Raw genomic sequence first — 23,132 nt, forward strand, 5'->3', positions numbered from 1 at the left:
TGGCCTTCGCAACACAAGAGTTTCTTCTTTCTCTCACCCCTATTCTGCCCACCTCTTTAATACAAATATTTTCAGTCATTCATTTTTTTTTTTTTTTTTTTGTAAAATCTGGAGCTCCCTGCCTGTTTCTGTATTTACAACTTCATATGACTTCATCTCTTTGAAGAGGGAGGTTTCATGACACTTATCATTAAGTTTATGACCACCGCTACGGACCCTTTTCAGGGACCTACATGTCAGCAGGCATTTTTTTTTTTTATATTTTTTTTGTTGCCCTTCGCCGGTGTCCCTCGTACATAATATATATATATATATATATATATATATATATATATATATATATATATATATATATATATATATATATATATATATATATATTGTTATGACCACAATTTCTGGCCCCTTTGCGCAGCTGCCGCAACTGGGTTAGTTTCCCTGAACCACCCTCTGCGTGAAATCAGCAGTTCCTTGTGACTCCTGCACCCATTTCACAACAGGTCGTAACGCAAGGTCGCACTAATGAGGTCGGCAGTCTGTTTTACCCACTTATAGACAAGAGAAATACTTTAATAGCATTTAACTCCCACAGCTGTGAAATGATCGACAACCAAGTCTAGGGAGAAACAATTACAAGCAATAATACATATATGGTCGAGATATAAAACCCTGTTGGACAATTGCCCTCATTAACAAATACTTCCATTTTCCAAAAGCGTGTGATAGCCTAAAAATGATTAGTGTCGTTTACCGCTTCCTGGACGTCAGGCCTGATCAGGGCCTGGGGAGTGAGTAAATTTTACTACATTGCTAATTCTTAAGTCCTCTGCAGGTCAAGCACTCTTCAAAAGCCTGATGCAGTAGCATTTAACACAAAACAAGCTCACTAACAAGAGATACAATTACAGACGAGTGCCCACGAACACAAAAGAGGGTAATTCACCACTCACTGTACAAGAACTTGGCCCTCAGACACACACAGCCGAGGTGTCAATTCTCTGGAAATGGATTCTGTTACAAGCAAGTACTCTCCCTGGCAGGCTACTATGGAGACTAGTATACTATCTAAGTAGGCCAAGGCGTACAGCCTTTAAAGCAATTGACCCAACTAACTGTAATTCCGCCTCAGTCTCCGCCAGATATTATTGCCGGTCTCAATACATCTGGTTAGTGATCGACTGTGGGAAAGCACGCCAAACACTCCCCCCCCACTCAGCTACAATGAAAAGCGGTGTACAAGAGAGGGAGGAATTGGATGGTGACATACATACACACATACACCCACCCACTTGCTGTTCTGTATCCCAAGCTGTCTTATATGAATAAGACACTTCAATTCAAAAAAATTCTAATAATTAAACTAGAAGAGCTATATGAATACTGATTACTTTACTGTCAAGAGCAACCTTTCTACTATATACTGGGCGAGATTAAATCGAATGGCCAAGGGAAAGTAAGGAAATTTATGTGGAAAATATGAGTGACTGTGCGGATAAATATTATCTTATGGGTTTCAGGTTCAGGAGGCTATGTGTCACAGAAGCATCCAAACCTTGTCCCCATCCTATTTGATCATCTCTCTCTCTCTCTCTCTCTCTCTCTCTCTCTCTCTCTCTCTCTCTCTCTCTCTCTCTCTTCTCATTCACTCTTACTTCATTCTTTGTTTATATCGTGTTATCTCGCTGCACACAACAATATATATATATATATATATATATATATATATATATATATATATATATATATATATATATATATATATATATATATATATATATATATATATATATATATATATAACCTGTTTAAACCCCTCTCACAGCTTCCACTGAGTTGGGTCAACTTTTCTAAGCCACCTATTACATAGCTTATTTCAGGGTACAAATACGATTAATCCAGACACCTGCTGATGGTCTATAACTATCAGAACTCTGGGGCCGTCACTTGATTTAACCTACCTACCGAGAAGGCAGTATAACAAACATCAACTTAATTCTCCAAGCAGGATAGAACTATTAAGCCACGTGTCAGGGATTACAGACAGTAGCGACAACACATTTTGAGGTGTAATACCTCATAGGACAACTGCCCACTGTAGTGAACTGCTCACATCCAATAAATCATTATACACCATGGCCAGGCAACAGTACATCTACGATCTTCCTGAAGACAAATCCCCACCTCCTATAAAACTGGTGTGAATTCGGGATGTAGACATTTGTAACCTAGCACAAAGATCCTTCAATCTTCTGGTCTGCCTCACTCACAGATGTGGACCACAGAAATAAACTGGCATTTAACGCACATATACACGGCACAAGATGACTCACAACAATACACTGCACTTAGGCAGAGAGGGGGGATGAAAGAACTAGCATCTCCTCCCATCAGAATGGTATAGATAACGAGACAAGCCCTCAGAAGGCTTATGATGGGATCCCTCCTATTATTCTCCGGAACTGTGCATTCGTGCTTGCACTTTGCCTAATGAAATATTTCCTGTCCTCTTTAAGCTCTTCCAAATCATCTACCTTTCTTTCTTGCTGGAAGTTTGCCACAAATCAGCCTGTTTCTGAAAAGGGTGACCGTTCTAATTCCTTAAACTACCATCCTATTCCTTTAATTTCCAGCCAATGTAAAGTTTTTTTTTTTTAATCTATCCTTAAAAGGAAGATTCATAAACATCTTTTGCTAGTATGGTTTCTATCAAGACCGCTCTACTAGTGATCTCCTGTCATTTTCTACTGAATCTGCGTCATCCTCTTTTAGGTATTTTGGTGAAACTTTTGATGCTGCCTAAGACATGTCAAAAGCTTTTGATAAAGTCTGACACAGAGTTTTGATTTCCAAACTACCATCTTACGGTTTCTATCCTTCTTTGTAACTTTTGTAACTTCATCTCAAGTTTCCTTTCTGACCATTCTATTGTTACTGTATTAAACAATCACTGTTCTCCTAAATCTACTAACGGTGGTGTTCCTCAGGGACAAGGCGCTCCACTCTTTTAGCTCTTTTAGAAAGGGTGGAATCAAACGTTTTTCGTCTTATCAACTCCTCTCCTGTAACTGACTCTTCAGTCTCTCATCGCTGCAATGTTACATCTCCTGCTATCTTTTGCCAATATTTTAATGCTAACTGCTCTTCTGATCTTGCTAATTGCATGCCTCCCCTCTTCCCACGGCTTCAGTTCACAAGACTCTTCTTTCTCTCACCCCTATTCTGCTCATCTCTCTGATAAACTCTGGAACTTGCATTCTGCTTTTGTATTTCCTCTTTCCTATGAATTGAACTCTTTCAGGGGGGAAGTTTCAAGGTACTTATCCTTTCATTTTTGACGACCGCTTTTGACTCTGTTTGGGGACCGGTACCTCAGTGTGCCTATTTTTTGTATTACAGTTATGTTGCTCTTGGTCTCTCCTACATAAAATAAAAAGAGCAACTACGTGTGAAACCCTAACTCAACTCACATACTAGTTGTAGGATCAGCCTATTTCCGTCATTCAAGCAATATCTGGATCCGCCTAGTACCTGGCCTCCTATATGGCCCAAATATTACTTAATATATAAGGCGTCACAATAGAATCCCACCTATAGATTTAAATAATAATAATATACTCTCCTTATCCTGGTATTAGTATGCTCTGCTTTACTCCATGTCTACCCTCTTTGATATCCTGCCAACTACTGTGGGAATGTCAGTTACTTGCTCTCATCATCCCAGACTTAGGATGGGGAGCTTAGGAGAGAAGGAGGGAAAAAGAAAGTTGAGCCGGGCAGTGAAAGCCTGCTTCCCGCCTCGCACCATGCAACCCCAACTCATTGCTTCTCTCTCCAAGAGTAAAGACTTAAGTTTCAAAAATTATTGTAGGGCTACAGGCCTACGGGTAAGAGCAATTCCTCTTCTACGAGATCTATCAATTTCAACTTTGAGAAGGCACGGAAATCGGAGAAATCAAGTGGGGAAGAATCACTTTCTATTTCATATTGTTTCTAACTCTCTGGCCCCTGGCCAGATATATACTCGTATATATATATATATATATATATATATATATATATATATATATATATATATATATATATATATATATATATATATATATATATATATATATATATATATATATGTTACAGTCAATACCTGAATCCAGACAATTTGTAAAGTGACTTATTTTTTCAGGCAATTTGTGAACTGCCTGGTTAGGTTAGGTTAGGTTAGGTTAGGTTAGGTTAGGTTAGGTTAGGTTAGGTTATAACCTAACCTAACCTAACCTAACCTAACCTAACCTAACCTAACCAGGCAGTTCACAAATTGCCTGAAAAAATAAGTCACTTTACAAATTGTCTGGATTCAGGTATTGACTGTAACATATATATATATATATATATATATATATATATATATATATATATATATATATATATATATATATATATATATATATATATATATATATATATATATATATATATATATAATGTGTGTGAAATTTTATTATATAATTTTCAGGTAATAACCTTTGCTTTTCCTCCTGACGTCCTGTATCGGAGGGGGAGTGACGGGCAATTACTGGAGCGTTTTGGTCATAACATTCGCCTTGTGGAAACGATTGCTGAAGTTTTCAATTTCACCATTACTTTTTTGGAACCACCTAAAGGTTAGATTGTATAATCTTTTTTTTTAGAAGCACCTAAAGGTTTGATCGTATCAACATTGTCTGTCAACATCTACCTTTCCTTCTTGCTGGAAGTTTGCCTACATTCAGCTTGTTCATAAAAAGGGTGACCGTTCTAATCCCTCAAACTACCGTCCTATTCCTTTAATTTCCTGGCTATCTAAAGCTTTTGAATCTATATTCAACACGAAGATTCTTAAGCATCTATCACTTCAAAACCTTCTATGTCATCACCAGTATGGGTTCCATCAAGGCCGCTCTACTGGTAATCTTCTGGCTTTCGTTACTGAGTCTTGGTCATCCTCTTTTAGAGAATTTTGTGAAAGTTTTCCTATTACCTTGTATATATCAAAAGCTTTTGATAAAGTCTGGCTCAAAGCTTTGATTTCTTTTTTTTATTAGTTTTAGTTTAGAAAAAAAAAATCCTCTTGCAGGTAGTAACACTGATAGTAATTGTGAGGAAAATCCGCAGCATAACTACTAGATTTGGAACCGAATTCCCAAGATTATATTTATGAATAAACTGCAAAAGCTCCAGGGGGCCTTCTTTCCACATATTCGTTTGACCTTGACTAGTAGCAACACCAATAAAATGCTAAAGTCTTTTTCTTTCAAGTAGGAACTCATCTTTATTAATGTCATCATGATCTATTTGAGTAAGCTGGCACTCATACATACACTCATACATATTTCTCAGCAAATTCACGAAGCTGTTGAAATCTCAGATTTATTTTTTGGATCACTCTCTCCATTGAAGAAAACATTTTTTTTTCTTTTTAATTCAATGTCATATGGCAATCAGCATCTTGTGATCTTTCACCAAAAATTTGTTTCTTCTTTCTGTTCCGACGATGACGCTCCATGACTATACCCAGATTATCACAAACTTCTTTAGCACAGTTAACTCCATCATTTACTAGCTTTTCTCTGTTCTTAACCCCTTAAAAATGCATCGAGTTTTATATCACATTGTTGTAAGTTAAGTCCTTTGGTTTGGAGGTAGTCCTGTGTCTCATTAATTTCTAGGAGGACAGGTTCCCACAGGCCAAGAAAGCACAAAAATGTAAATGACTGCAAGGCACCAAGTAGCACACCAGCCTCTGATCTCATAACTGTATTTTCTTCGGCGCAAGCTAACTTTTCTAAGACACTTAAAATTTCTGAGAAATATTCCTTTACAACACATACAGCATTTCCCCCCGCACTCCACCTTGCTTCAATTATGCGTTTCACACTTTGACCAGTGGCATAAGTTAGAACGTCCCAGCGATGGGTTGATGATGAAAAAAATATAAAAACACGCTCTACAGTTCCAAAAAAAGGTAACAGAATTTACACCAATAGAAACAGCATGAACACCAGCCAAATTCAGTGAGTGATTTGTAAAAGCAACACATTCCGCTTCTGGATTTATTTCCTTAATACGCTTCTGAACATCAGAATGTTGACCATTACTATAGTAATATCATATGCCTGCCCTCTGCAGTTTTTAATATAAATTCCACCATTTTGTATTATTTTTTTTCCAAAATCACAGTTGCAATATTTTGGCCCGTTTTACCTTTTGTTTCAATGAAATCAACAAATGATTTCACAGCTTTCACTTGATCTCCATTGATCATAACATAGCGAAAAACTTGGCTAATTTGATCCTTATGTGAAATATCAGGAGTGCTGTCGAATATCATTGAAAGTACTTGGCTTCTTTTACTTGAATGATGATTTTGCTTCTTATATTTTCTCCCAAAATATCAATAAACTCGTTTTGAATAGTAGGTGACAGATAAGTAGTGAACTTGTTTCCTATCTGGATTCTTAGATGTTCACTTAATACTCGTACTGGGTCATATTTTGCCAGCAAATCAACTAATTAAAAAAAAAATCCCTTTTTTCTGTTACAGTCTCTTTACCATCAAAATCCATTGCTTCTCGATGCCCTGGTAAAAGGAAATTTTGTTTTGCTAGATATCAAGCAATTTTGAAAGGATCTTCCTTTTTTTTTTTTTTTTACTTTATTTTCAATAACTTCTTGTTCCTTTTTATATATTGTTATTCCAATAGCAGTCCTAATTTCTAGATCCTTCCATTTTGGGAAATTCTGAATATGTAGTGCACTGGATTCATGCTGAGATACTCTAGGATTCAGTTTCTACCATATGTTGAATTCATCCAGGAATTAAAACTTCCTTCTGCAAAGAGTTTGCATCAAAAGTAGTAAAAAGCTTTCTTGGAAGGGTAATATACCATCCACGATCTTAATATTTTTTCACCATTTGGCAAAGTTTTAAAAAACACTCACGTGTTAGATTTCTGGTTTGTCCTTTGGTTGATTCACCTTGACGCATTACTTCACAAAGATTTGAATCTATATTATGGATCACAGATGCACCTAGATGTACCAGTAAGAACCGTGTGTCGTTGTTAATCTTGCTTAGCCATAGACCAACATCTTTTAAATCCACTCTGTCCACATCTGATTTTTTTTTTTTTTTTCTCATGAGGCTCATGTTCTACATTACTTGTAGTTGACAAATCACTTTGAATCTGGTAATGGTTTGGATTCGCAAACTTCTCCAATTTCAGTAGTGGTTTGGACGATGTTAGTAGTGGTTTGGACGATGTTTTTTTAGGCTTGATGAATTGCGATAGTGCTCCTTCATGCTTTTTAATTAATTCTTCTTTTTTTTTTTTCTAAAAGCAGCACCACTTTCCTTCATTCGCTTCACCTAGGGAAATAGTGAGAGAACAATAAAATATTAGTGAATGTTAAAAACTTATCTATCTATTTATCTATTCTACATCAGTGGCGTAGCTAGTGTTTTTTGCCGCCAGGGGTGGCCCACGGCCTTCAATTAATTTGACGCCCTTTCCAGAAGTAATATAATATTTTAATGTATATATATATATATATATATATATATATATATATATATATATATATATATATATATATATATATATATATATATATATATATATATATATATATATATATATATATATATATATATATATATATATATATATATATATATATATATTCAGACATAATTAGCTTTTTTTCATTGATTAATGATGGAATTAAATCCTTTAAAAGGAAAATTTAATAATTACTCAATTATTATTATTATTGAACGATTTTAATCAGTTGAAAATTATCATCTCTTTCTACAATGCAATTTTTCTTGTTTTTTTGTTAAAAAAAATCATCAATAACATAGTCAAAATCTATTTCATCTGCAAGTTCTCTCTCTATAGACAACTTGGCAAGATTTCTCAACCTCGGGTTGCTCATAGTAGACATCAACTAATTTTTTTTTATTAGTTTTAGTTTAGAAAAAAAAAATCCTCTTGCAGGTAGTAACACTGATAGTAATTGTGAGGAAAATCCGCAGCATAACTACTAGATTTGGAACCGAATTCCCAAGATTATATTTATGAATAAACTGCAAAAGCTCCAGGGGGACTTCTTTCCACATATTCGTTTGACCTTGACTAGTAGCAACACCAATAAAATGCTAAAGTCTTTTTCTTTCAAGTAGGAACTCATCTTTATTAATGTCATCATGATCTATTTGAGCAAGCTGGCACTCATACATACACTCATACATATTTCTCAGCAAATTCACGAAGCTGTTGAAATCTCAGATTTATTTTTTGGATCACTCTCTCCATTGAAGAAAACATTTTTTTTTTTAATTCAATGTCATATGGCAATCAGCATCTTGTGATCTTTCACCAAAAATTTGTTTCTTCTTTCTGTTCCGACGATGACGCTCCATGACTATACCCAGATTATCACAAACTTCTTTAGCACAGTTAACTCCATCATTTACTAGCTTTTCTCTGTTCTTAACCCCTTAAAAATGCATCGAGTTTTATATCACATTGTTGTAAGTTAAGTCCTTTGGTTTGGAGGTAGTCCTGTGTCTCATTAATTTCTAGGAGGACAGGTTCCCACAGGCCAAGAAAACACAAAAATGTAAATGACTGCAAGGCACCAAGTAGCACACCAGCCTCTGATCTCATAACTGTATTTTCTTCGGCGCAAGCTAACTTTTCTAAGACACTTAAAATTTCTGAGAAATATTCCTTTACAACACATACAGCATTTCCCCCCGCACTCCACCTTGCTTCAATTATGCGTTTCACACTTTGACCAGTGGCATAAGTTAGAACGTCCCAGCGATGGGTTGATGATGAAAAAAATATAAAAACACGCTCTACAGTTCCAAAAAAAGGTAACAGAATTTACACCAATAGAAACAGCATGAACACCAGCCAAATTCAGTGAGTGATTTGTAAAAGCAACACATTCCGCTTCTGGATTTATTTCCTTAATACGCTTCTGAACATCAGAATGTTGACCATTACTATAGTAATATCATATGCCTGCCCTCTGCAGTTTTTAATATAAATTCCACCATTTTGTATTATTTTTTTTCCAAAATCACAGTTGCAATATTTTGGCCCGTTTTACCTTTTGTTTCAATGAAATCAACAAATGATTTCACAGCTTTCACTTGATCTCCATTGATCATAACATAGCGAAAAACTTGGCTAATTTGATCCTTATGTGAAATATCAGGAGTGCTGTCGAATATCATTGAAAGTACTTGGCTTCTTTTACTTGAATGATGATTTTGCTTCTTATATTTTCTCCCAAAATATCAATAAACTCGTTTTGAATAGTAGGTGACAGATAAGTAGTGAACTTGTTTCCTATCTGGATTCTTAGATGTTCACTTAATACTGGGTCATATTTTGCCAGCAAATCAACTAATTAAAAAAAAATCCCTTTTTTCTGTTACAGTCTCTTTACCATCAAAATCCATTGCTTCTCGATGCCCTGGTAAAAGGAAATTTTGTTTTGCTAGATATCAAGCAATTTTGAAAGGATCTTCCTTTTTTTTTTTTTTTTTTTACTTAATTTTCAATAACTTCTTGTTCCTTTTTATATATTGTTATTCCAATAGCAGTCCTAATTTCTAGATCCTTCCATTTTGGGAAATTCTGAATATGTAGTGCACTGGATTCATGCTGAGATACTCTAGGATTCAGTTTCTACCATATGTTGAATTCATCCAGGAATTAAAACTTCCTTCTGCAAAGAGTTTGCATCAAAAGTAGTAAAAAGCTTTCTTGGAAGGGTAATATACCATCCACGATCTTAATATTTTTTCACCATTTGGCAAAGTTTTAAAAAACACTCACGTGTTAGATTTCTGGTTTGTCCTTTGGTTGATTCACCTTGACGCATTACTTCACAAAGATTTGAATCTATATTATGGATCACAGATGCACCTAGATGTACCAGTAAGAATCGTGTGTCGTTGTTAATCTTGCTTAGCCATAGACCAACATCTTTTAAATCCACTCTGTCCACATCTGATTTTTTTTTTTTTTCTCATGAGGCTCATGTTCTACATTACTTGTAGTTGACAAATCACTTTGAATCTGATAATGGTTTGGATTCGCAAACTTCTCCAATTTCAGTAGTGGTTTGGACGATGTTAGTAGTGGTTTGGACGATGTTTTTTTAGGCTTGATGAATTGCGATAGTGCTCCTTCATGCTTTTTAATTAATTCTTCTTTTTTTTTTTCTAAAAGCAGCACCACTTTCCTTCATTCGCTTCACCTAGGGAAATAGTGAGAGAACAATAAAATATTAGTGAATGTTAAAAACTTATCTATCTATTTATCTATTCTACATCAGTGGCGTAGCTAGTGTTTTTTGCCGCCAAGGGTGGCCCACGGCCTTCAATTAATTTGACGCCCTTTCCAGAAGTAATATAATATTTTAATGTATATATATATATATATATATATATATATATATATATATATATATATATATATATATATATATATATATATATATATATATATATATATATATATATATATATATATATTCAGACATAATTAGCTTTTTTTCATTGATTAATGATGGAATTAAATCCTTTAAAAGGAAAATTTAATAATTACTCAATTATTATTATTATTGAACGATTTTAATCAGTTGAAAATTATCATCTCTTTCTACAATGCAATTTTTCTTGTTTTTTTGTTAAAAAAAATCATCAATAACATAGTCAAAATCTATTTCATCTGCAAGTTCTCTCTCTATAGACAACTTGGCAAGATTTCTCAACCTCGGGTTGCTCATAGTAGACATCAACTAATTTTTTTTTATTAGTTTTAGTTTAGAAAAAAAAAAATCCTCTTGCAGGTAGTAACACTGATAGTAATTGTGAGGAAAATCCGCAGCATAACTACTAGATTTGGAACCGAATTCCCAAGATTATATTTATGAATAAACTGCAAAAGCTCCAGGGGGCCTTCTTTCCACATATTCGTTTGACCTTGACTAGTAGCAACACCAATAAAATGCTAAAGTCTTTTTCTTTCAAGTAGGAACTCATCTTTATTAATGTCATCATGATCTATTTGAGTAAGCTGGCACTCATACATACACTCATACATATTTCTCAGCAAATTCACGAAGCTGTTGAAATCTCAGATTTATTTTTTAGATCACTCTCTCCATTGAAGAAAACATTTTTTTTTCTTTTTAATTCAATGTCATATGGCAATCAGCATCTTGTGATCTTTCACCAAAAATTTGTTTCTTCTTTCTGTTCCGACGATGACGCTCCATGACTATACCCAGATTATCACAAACTTCTTTAGCACAGTTAACTCCATCATTTACTAGCTTTTCTCTGTTCTTAACCCCTTAAAAATGCATCGAGTTTTATATCACATTGTTGTAAGTTAAGTCCTTTGGTTTGGAGGTAGTCCTGTGTCTCATTAATTTCTAGGAGGACAGGTTCCCACAGGCCAAGAAAGCACAAAAATGTAAATGACTGCAAGGCACCAAGTAGCACACCAGCCTCTGATCTCATAACTGTATTTTCTTCGGCGCAAGCTAACTTTTCTAAGACACTTAAAATTTCTGAGAAATATTCCTTTACAACACATACAGCATTTCCCCCCGCACTCCACCTTGCTTCAATTATGCGTTTCACACTTTGACCAGTGGCATAAGTTAGAACGTCCCAGCGATGGGTTGATGATGAAAAAAATATAAAAACACGCTCTACAGTTCCAAAAAGAGGTAACAGAATTTACACCAATAGAAACAGCATGAACACCAGCCAAATTCAGTGAGTGATTTGTAAAAGCAACACATTCCGCTTCTGGATTTATTTCCTTAATACGCTTCTGAACATCAGAATGTTGACCATTACTATAGTAATATCATATGCCTGCCCTCTGCAGTTTTTAATATAAATTCCACCATTTTGTATTATTTTTTTTCCAAAATCACAGTTGCAATATTTTGGCCCGTTTTACCTTTTGTTTCAATGAAATCAACAAATGATTTCACAGCTTTCACTTGATCTCCATTGATCATAACATAGCGAAAAACTTGGCTAATTTGATCCTTATGTGAAATATCAGGAGTGCTGTCGAATATCATTGAAAGTACTTGGCTTCTTTTACTTGAATGATGATTTTGCTTCTTATATTTTCTCCCAAAATATCAATAAACTCGTTTTGAATAGTAGGTGACAGATAAGTAGTGAACTTGTTTCCTATCTGGATTCTTAGATGTTCACTTAATACTGGGTCATATTTTGCCAGCAAATCAACTAATTAAAAAAAAAAATCCCTTTTTTCTGTTACAGTCTCTTTACCATCAAAATCCATTGCTTCTCGATGCCCTGGTAAAAGGAAATTTTGTTTTGCTAGATATCAAGCAATTTTGAAAGGATCTTCCTTTTTTTTTTTTTTTTTACTTTATTTTCAATAACTTCTTGTTCCTTTTTATATATTGTTATTCCAATAGCAGTCCTAATTTCTAGATCCTTCCATTTTGGGAAATTCTGAATATGTAGTGCACTGGATTCATGCTGAGATACTCTAGGATTCAGTTTCTACCATATGTTGAATTCATCCAGGAATTAAAACTTCCTTCTGCAAAGAGTTTGCATCAAAAGTAGTAAAAAGCTTTCTTGGAAGGGTAATATACCATCCACGATCTTAATATTTTTTCACCATTTGGCAAAGTTTTAAAAAACACTCACGTGTTAGATTTCTGGTTTGTCCTTTGGTTGATTCACCTTGACGCATTACTTCACAAAGATTTGAATCTATATTATGGATCACAGATGCACCTAGATGTACCAGTAAGAACCGTGTGTCGTTGTTAATCTTGCTTAGCCATAGACCAACATCTTTTAAATCCACTCTGTCCACATCTGATTTTTTTTTTTTTTTTCTCATGAGGCTCATGTTCTACATTACTTGTAGTTGACAAATCACTTTGAATCTGATAATGGTTTGGATTCGCAAACTTCTCCAATTTCAGTAGTGGTTTGGACGATGTTAGTAGTGGTTTGGACGATGTTTTTTTAGGCTTGATGAATTGCGATAGTGCTCCTTCATGCTTTTTAATTAATTCTTCTTTTTTTTTTCTAAAAGCAGCACCACTTTCCTTCATTCGCTTCACCTAGGGAAATAGTGAGAGAACAATAAAATATTAGTGAATGTTAAAAACTTGAGGAGGAGGAGGACGAAGAACAATGAAGAAGAATGATTAGTATCAGTAGTAGCCAAGCCTAGTTAAATTGATAGGTGATATAAGTATTAGTAGTAACCTAGCATAAAGGTAATAGTAGTAGTAGCACACCACCACCACCACCACACGCAACAGTAGTAGTATTATTGTAATAGTAGTATTAAAGGTATTACTAGTATCAGGAGTAGCCTAGTCGTGTAGGAGCCTAGTGGAAGTTATATTATTATTATTACTATTATTATTATTAATAGTAGTAGTAGTAATAGTAGCAGAAGTAGTAGTAGTAGTAGTAGTAGTGGTGGGGTTGGTGGTGAATGGTGATGGCGGTTATGGTGGTTGTTAGCATGTGTGTTGATTATACGCACTGTGTATTTATATACTATTGTTGTATTTGCTGTTACATTGTTAGCGTGAACTCCCTTGAAGTGAGCTAGGCTAGTTAGTCACTTATAAAAAATATATATATTTTGATCGACAATAAGAAACATAAAAAAAAAATCATGTTAAACAAGAAAATAGAAATTCACAGCACTGTGTAAGTTTCTAACACTCACGCCCCACGAATTTGGACATCTAATAGTACCTCGCTGACTTGTGACTGAGACACCCTTTATTGCACGTACAGCACTTCAACCTGCACACACGTCACCCACGATATTGCTCATTACGCACCCCACAGTCTAGCCTACAGCAGAGGTTAATTTTCTATGTATTTACATAGTCAAGTCAGGAAAGAAATTTTAATCAATGGCCGTGTGGCGTCACTTGTTCCTGCTACAACACCGGGGCATATTTACAGAGAATATATTTCCTGCTATTTGTAACTCTTTTTTTTTTTTTTCACTTGTCATGTTGAGCATGTTCACGATATATTCATCAACAGAAAGAATGAGTGTTGCAGTAGGACAACAGTAACACACGATAATGCTTGAGAATAATGATACGTACCACCTCTCAGTGCCGCAACAAACCTCATTAGCTGATCAGTGAGCAGAGGGAGTGAGGGAGGGAAGATGACGGATAGCTGCCTAGTGTTGCCATCAGGTGCTTTTATTCCATCAATTAAGTAGAGCATAGCAAATGTGAAAAAAAAAAAAAATGAAACTTCGCTTATTATTATTGTCATTGGAGATGCAATCTACGTCACAGAGAAGGTACATTGTATCACGCCCATGTAAATATGCGTTAGAAAAAGAATGCGCGCGCTCTTCCTCTAGTGTTGCTAAAACATGATCCCTTAATTTAACAATTCGTTCATAACATTTAAAACATTACAATATAGAATAATTTCATTCATGACCTCATGAAAACACCACAACTCATTCTTGGTAACGTAGAAAAAATAATATTACGTTTTTGATCAGCTAAATATCACCATTATTTGTTCTCTGGGTTTCACCGTTTCAGCCTCCAGAGAGTGCGAGAGCACAGCCTAGCCACCTGAGCTCGTGTGTAATCCAGCGTAGATAGAGTAGTCTATGCCTAAGTATATACTTTGTTATTTTTAATGTATCAGTTTTCTCGTGATTCATTTCTAGTAACCCGAGTATTTGTTATCAAAACAATGTAAAATATGTAAAAAATGTAAAAAAAAAATGAGGCACGGTAAAGGAAAAGGTGGTAATACGAAGTAACGTCAATTGTCAATTATATTTATGTCAATTATACAATGGACCTAAGTGCCGCCCCCCAAAAAGTGCCAAACGTGGCGGACCGCCTCCTCCGTCCCCGCCCCCCCCTCCTTGCTGTCCCACTGCATCATATTACTTAACTTTATTTTGACACTTAAGAACATAAGAAATAAGGGAAGCTGCAAGAAGCGACCAGGCTTACACATGGCAGTCCCTGTATGAAATATACCTATCTATTTCCACCTATCATCCCAATCCATATACCCGTTTAATCTTCTCTTAAATTTAGCTCCCTAATGTCCTAGCACTAACAACATGATTATTGAGTCCGTTCCACTCATCTACCTCTCAATTTGAGAACCTTTTTTTTTTTATCTATTCCTAAACCTAAAGCTTGAACCCATTATTTCTTGTTCTATCCTGGTTGCTGATCCTAAAAATTTTGCTTACATCCCCTTTGTTATACCCTTATACCACTTAAAGACTTCTATCAGGTCCCCTCTTAATCTACGTCTCTCTAAAGAATGTAAATTTAACAGCTTCAATCTCGCCTCGTAAGGAATATTCCTCATCCCCTGTATCTTTTTAGTCATTCTCCTCTGTACTGATTCTAATAGACCTATATATTTCCTGTAATGTGGGGACCAAAACTGCACAGCATAATCTAGATGAGGTCTGACTAGCGCCAAGTATAACTTTAATATTACTTCAGGCCTTCTACTTTTAACACTCCTAAAAATGAATCCTAATACCCTATTTGCCCTGTTTCTGGCCTCTATGCATCGTTTTTCCTAGACGAAGTTCAGAGCTAACTATAACTCCTAAATCTTTCTCGTACCCTGTACCTACCAGAGTATCGTTGTTTAATGTTTACCTACTGTGTGGGTTTCCTCTACCTACGCTAAGTACTTTGCATTTGTTGATATACTTTTTATATCAATAACTTTTGGTATTTATTATTTTTTTTTCCTTTAAAGATGATTTAGGCTCCCTTATTTATGAGAATAGAGAGGTACAATCATGAATATATTCATGTATTTGTGCTGGGGACTAACTAATATTTCAACTGTACAGGCAACAAGCATCCTTCCAGGTAGCATTTTTTCGGCCTATGCGTTCGCCTGTGAAGACGTTCGGCTGTAACTCTGAAACTATCCATACGATAATCTCATAAATACTTTCTGTATTTTACTTTTTACTGTAACTGTAATGCCCCACCCGTTATGTCACTCGCAAGCTAGGTTATTATTATTATTTTTTGTTTTCCTTTTTTTTTCTAACTAGTTGATAAGGAAATACCTACACTCGCTGATTTATGTTCTTTATTTTTCCTTCACTTGTGGTAGCGTTAATACTAATTCACACGTCATACATACTACATCAGGTAGCATAAAGTATCCTTTTAGTAGCGCTGAAGATTTCATTACAGTAGTGTAAATACTGGCCGAACTAATCACTTGACACACCTCACACATTCACCAGTAACAATAATGGGCATTAGTGTTTGGGTATTATATGAGTATACAGTCTCGTTCACCTGGCGAGGGTGGTATTATTCACGCACGTGACTCGAAAAATAATTCACTGGTGCTTACATAAGAATAAACAATATCCTTATAAAATTTTCCTATAACCCTGGTATAACACAGCCTAATCAGCATTCCGAGGACCGAACCAGGTGGTTACATCCAAGTATGATAACGGAAACTACTGCACAACCTTAAAAATCCGTGAACTAAACACTCCGTGTTCACACTATTAAGTATACCTAACCAAACACACACACGAGGGACGCACAGACAAACTTTTCCTTTACCTTTACTGGCTTCCCTGTAGTGTAAGTAAGCCAAGATCTCTCTGAGTGATGTACTGATAAGAAAATATATCTACAAATATGAATAGTAATTACTTCAAACTTAGAGCGACATACCTGTAATGTAAGCAAGCCAAGATCTCTCTAAGCGAGAGTCGGGTCGGCGTCTTCCTACGCCACGAACCTCCGTAGTTTTCAGATTCTTCCTCAAGGTAATTCACAAATTATTGGTTTTAACCGTATAATAAACGTTTATATTACTTTACTCATATTATGTATTTGTTCCTCTGAATAGCAAAGGAGAACAATTCTAGCCACAAGCTAATACCTTGTATGAAAATAATGCCTTTATTCATAAAGAAAATCGATCACCCATTTCCCGCGGGCGCCAACATGTTGTCTGTCTGTCTGTATGTCTCGGGATGTATGCATGATGTAATAATGACTAAATCTTACCAATAATTCTTATATTAACTTAATTCTATTTATATTAACCTAATATTATATTAGCTTAATATTACGTCCAGGCACTACATAACTTTCTGTGGGAATCAAAATGATTCTCTCAGAAAGTTACCAACTGGCGTATTACTTATCAAGTCCTAACTTAAACTTAATTTAATCTAACCTGGCATAAAGCAGTCTACCGTGTTAAAAAAAAAAAAATGATTGCCACCTAGGCTCCCAGATTTCGGAAATATGCGTCCAGGCTGCGGCTGTCATGTCAGTGTGTCAAGGACGGATATAGTACCACGACTAATTCTACTTATATTATCCTAATATTATATTAGCTTAATATTACGTCCCGGCTCTACATAACTTTCTGTGGGAATCAAAATGATTCCCACAGAAAGTTACCAACTGGCGTATTAGCTATCAAGTCCTAACTTAATTTAATCTAACCTGGCATAAAGCAGTCTACCGTGTTCAAGAATGATTGCCACCTAGGCTCCCAGATTTCGGAAATATACGTCCAGGCAGCGGCTGTCATGTCAGTGTGTCAGGGACGGATATAGTACCACGACAAGACACATTGGCGTTGTCTTGTCTGTCACCACTTCAGTCTCATATATATATATATATATATATATATATATATATATATATATATATATATATATATATATATATATATATATATATATATATATATTACTCACTGGGAGTAATTATCGTTTCGGCAGGTGTCTACTGCCTCCTCCTCCAATATATGTATATATATATATATATATATATATATATATATATATATATATATATATATATATATATATATATATATATATATATATATATATATATATATATATATATATATATATATATATATATATATATATATATATATATATTTTGGAGGAGGAGGCAGTAGACACCTGCCGAAACGATAATTACTCCCAGTGAGGTCTAAAGCACTGTTCAGGGGGTGCTGTGAACTTATCATTAAACCCAGCTGTGACCTCACTCAACGTTTCCCTTTGTGTCTCACAACACAAGGGGACAGTCACAGCCTGCCCTCTAAAGACAACTCTCTTCCTCCACACAAAACTACAAGCACCTAATAACACACACACCCTTCACTCAAAAAGTTTAAAATCATCATGGCGACTCCTACACCAGCATCGGAGTCCCCATCTGGGGAGGGGACCATAAATGTCCCCAGGTCGGACTGCGTTTCTGTCGACGACCCTAAGTGTCTTGACACCCCCCCTCAACTTTTTCTTCATTAACTTCTGCAACATTCGCGGTCTAAGATCTAATTTTCAATCTGTAGAACACCACCTCTCCTCTTCTAAACCTCATCTTCTTTTCCTCACTGAAACTCAGGTGTCTGAGGCAACTGACGGTAGCCCCTTTTCTGTTCCCTCCTACTTTCTCTATCCTCATTTTCGATCCAAAGTTGGATGCTGCGTTTATGTGCGCAATGACTTAACCTGCTCTCGTGCCCACGCTCTTGAATTTTCCGAGTTTTCCACCATCTGGCTACGACTACAGAGTCACTCTCATACTAAATTTATCTGTGCTGTATACTTCTCTCCTAACTCCTCTGGCTATAAGAAATTCTTTGACTACTTAACTTCCAAAGTGGAGCACATTCTGACCCTCTTCCCTTTTGCAGAGATCTCCATTCTTGGAGATTTCAATGTTCACCACCAGCTTTGGCTTTCCTCTCCCTTCACTGACCATCCTGGTGAACTAGCCTACAACTTTGCTATCCTCCATGACCTAGAGCAATTGGTGCAACACCCTACTCGTATTCCTGACCGTCTTGGAGATACGCCCAACATTCTTGACCTTTTCCTGACCTCTAATCCTTTTGCTTATGCAGTCACCCTATCTTCTCCGTTGGGCTCCTCCGATCACAATCTCATATCTTTATCTTGTCCTATCACTCCAATCCGTCCTCAGGATCCCCCTAAGCGAAGGTTCCTCTGGCGTTTTGCCTCTGCTAGTTGGGGGGACCTGAGGAGGTATTTTGCTGATTTTCCTTGGAATGACTACTGCTTCTTTGTCAGAGACCCGTCTTTGTGTGCTGAGCGCATAACAGAGGTGATAGTGTCTGGCATGGAGGCATACATTCCTCACTCTTTTTCTCGTCCTAAACCTTCAAAACCTTGGTTTAACACAGTTTGTTCTCGTGCTATACATGATAGAGAGGTGGCCCACAAAAGTTACTTAAGCCTTCCATCACCAGAATTTCATGCACTTTATATTTCTGCCCGGAACCATGCTAAGTTTGTTCTCCAACTAGCCAAAAACTCCTTCATTAACAGAAAATGTCAAAACCTTTCAAGATCTAACTCCTCTCGTGATTTCTGGCATCTAGCCAAAAATATCTCCAATAACTTTGCTTCTTCTTCTTTCCCTCCTCTACTTCAACCAGATGGCACCACTGCTATCACATCTATTTCTAAAGCTGAAGTCTTTGCTGAAACCTTTGCTAAAAACTCTACCTTGGACGATTCTGGGCTTGTTCCTCCCTCTCCTCCACCCTCTGACTACTTCATGCCACCTGTTAAAATTCTTCGCAATGATGTTTTCCATGCCCTCGCTGGCCTTAACCCTCGGAAGGCTTTTGGTCCTGATGGGGTCCCTCCTATTGTTCTCCGAAACTGTGCCTCCGTGCTTGCACCTTGCCTAGTCAAACTCTTTCAGCTCTGTCTGTCAACATCTACCTTTCCTTCTTGCTGGAAGTTTGCCTACATTCAACCTATTCCTAAAAAGGGTGACCGTTCTAATCCCTCGTACTACCGTCCTATTGCTTTAATTTCCTGCCTATCTAAAGTTTTTGAATCTATCCTCAACAGGAAGATTCTTAAACATTTATCACTTCACAACCTTCTATCTGATCGCCAGTATGGGTTCCGTCAAGGCCGCTCTACTGGTGATCTTCTGGCTTTCCTTACTGAGTCTTCGTCATCCTCTTTTAGAGATTTTGGTGAAACTTTTGCTGTTGCCTTGGACATATCAAAAGCTTTTGATAGAGTCTGACACAAAGCTTTGATATCCAAACTACCCTCCTCCGGTTTCTTTCCTTCTCTCTGTAACTTCATCTCAAGTTTCCTTTCTGACCGTTCTATTGCTGCTGTGGTAGACGGTCACTGTTCTTCTCCTAAATCTATTAACAGTGGTGTTCCCCAGGGTTCTGTCCTGTCACCCACTCTCTTCTTATTATTCATTAATGATCTTCTAAACCAAACTTCTTGTCCTTTCCACTCCTACGCTGATGATACCACCCTGCACTTTTCCACGTCTTTTCATAGACGTCCAACCCTTCAGGAGGTAAACATATCACGCAGGGAAGCCACAGAACGCCTGATTTCTGATCTAAAATTTATGATTGGGGCAGAGCAAACTTGGTATTGTTCAATGCCTCAAAAACTCAATTCCTCCATCTATCAACTCGACACAACCTTCCAGACAACTATCCCCTCTTCTTCAATGACACTCAACTGTCCCCCTCTTCTACACTGAACATCGTCGGTCTGTCCTTTACTTATAATCTGAACTGGAAACTTCACTTCTCTAGCTAAAACAGCTTCTATGAAGTTAGGTGTTCTGAGACGTCTCCGCCAGTTTTTCTCACCCCCCCCCCAGCTGCTAACTCTGTACAAGGGCCTTATCCGTCCATGTATGGAGTATGCTTCACATGTCTGGAGGGGTTCCACTCACACTGCTCTTCTAGACAGGGTGGAATCAAAAGTTTTTCATCTCATCAACTCCTCTCCTCTAACTGACTGTCTTCAGCCTCTCTCTCACCGCCGCAATGTTGCATATCTAGCTGTCTTCTACCGCTATTTTCATGCTAACTGCTCTTCTGATCTTGCTAACTGCATGCCTCCCCTCCTTCCGCGGCCTCGCTGCACAACAAGACTTACTTCTTTCTCTCACCCCTATTCTGTCCACCTCTCTAATGCAAGAGTTAACCAGTATTCTCAGTCATTCATCCCTTTCTCTGGTAAACTCTGGAACTCCCTGCCTGCTTCTGTATTTCCACCTTCCTATGACTTGATTTCCTTCAAGAGGGAGGTTTCAAGACACTTTTCCACCAATGTTTGACCACTGCTTTGACCCTTTTATGGGACTGGCATTTTAGTGGGCATTTTTTTTATTAGATTTTTGTTGCCCTTTGCCAGTGTCCTTCTTACATAAAAAAAAAAAAAAAAAATATATATATATATATATATATATATATATATATATATATATATATATATATATATATATATATATATATATATATATATATATATATATATATATATATATATATTTTTTTTTTTTTATGTAAGAAGGACACTGGCAAAGGGCAACAAAAATCTAATAAAAAAAATGCCCACTAAAATGCCAGTCCCATAAAAGGGTCAAAGCAGTAATATATATTATATATATATATATATATATATATATATATATATATATATATATATATATATATATATATATATATATATATATATATATATATATATATATATATATATATATATATATATATATATATATATATATATATATATATATATATATATATATATATATATATATATATATATATATATATATATATATATATATATATATATATATATATATATATATATATATATATATATATATATATATATATATATATATATATATATATATATATATATATATATATATATATATATATATACATGTGTGTGTGTGTGCGTGTGTGTGTGTGTGTGTAGCAGGAAGTAAATCCTCTTTCTTACATTCTTACAGACGATGTTGAAGTCATGGGAAATTTCAGCATCATTGAGTTGTGCTGTGAGGGGCAGGAATTTGTAGTTGTAAAAGAAATTAGAAACCTCATCAGGATTGCTGGAAGATTTGTGGCCATGCTTATTGCTTATTTATTTCGTTGTTTTTTCTTTGCCCACACTCAGTTTATGCCATGGAGAGTACAGGTAGTAGCTGAGGTGATTCGTTACCAGTGTCTTGTTTTTTGCCCAGAGTGGTGGCATAGATCTGACCCAGCATGGTGTCAGGTCACAGTCCCACGGGTAGCGTCCAAGGACGACTCAGCCCTGCTCAAAGTACTGATGGATTCTCCCAGACACAAGGCATGTCTGAGGAAATGAAATTTAAATTGGAGATGAGGAGAATGGAGTTGGAGGAGGCTAGAAAAACTAAGAGTCCTGAGTTAGAGGCAGAGAAGGTGAGATATTTGAGAGGGCTCCAGTTGGAAGGTGAACCCAAAGAATGGAGATTTAAGAATGAGGAAACTAGGGAAGCCAGAAAGCTTGAGGCCGATGAGAAGGCAAGATGATTTGAACAAGGGAAAGAATTGTGGTTACTTGAGGCAGAGGAGTCAAAGATGTATGAAAGGGAAGAGGTTGAAATGAATAGAATATATGAGTTGAAGAAGATGTGGATAAAAGTTAACTCACCTAATGGCTTGAGAAGAGAATGAATTAGGGAAGATGCTGTAAAAACCCAAATGGTGAGTTTGAAATTGATTCCTGAGTTTGATGAAAAAAAAGCTGACACATTAGTTTCAGAGATTTGAAAAAGCCTCAGAATTTGATTGGCTTCAGGAGAGATGGGTTGGCCTTGTTGCCAATATGTTGAAGGGCAAGATTATCGAGACTTATGATGGGATGCCAGTAGAGGACGAGGAGGACTACAAGGAATTTAAGGGTGACATCCTGAGAGCTTATAAGCTATGGCCAGAGGCGTATAAACTGCAGTTTTGTGGAGAGAAAAAAAGGCCTTGTGATTCCTACCACGAGTGTGCTCAGTATTTCGAGATGTTCAAAAAGTGGATTCCTATCGAGCAGGCCAACTCCCACATGAGTTAAGAGAGCTCACGGTAATGGAGCAATTTATAAACGTGGCTGTGAAAAAAACTGGTGCCTCTGCTCCAAGAAAAAAAATTGAAAAGCCTAAAGGAG

The sequence above is a fragment of the Scylla paramamosain genome, chromosome 16, assembly GCF_035594125.1.
Source record: "Scylla paramamosain isolate STU-SP2022 chromosome 16, ASM3559412v1, whole genome shotgun sequence".
Taxonomy (NCBI): Eukaryota; Metazoa; Arthropoda; class Malacostraca; order Decapoda; family Portunidae; genus Scylla; species Scylla paramamosain.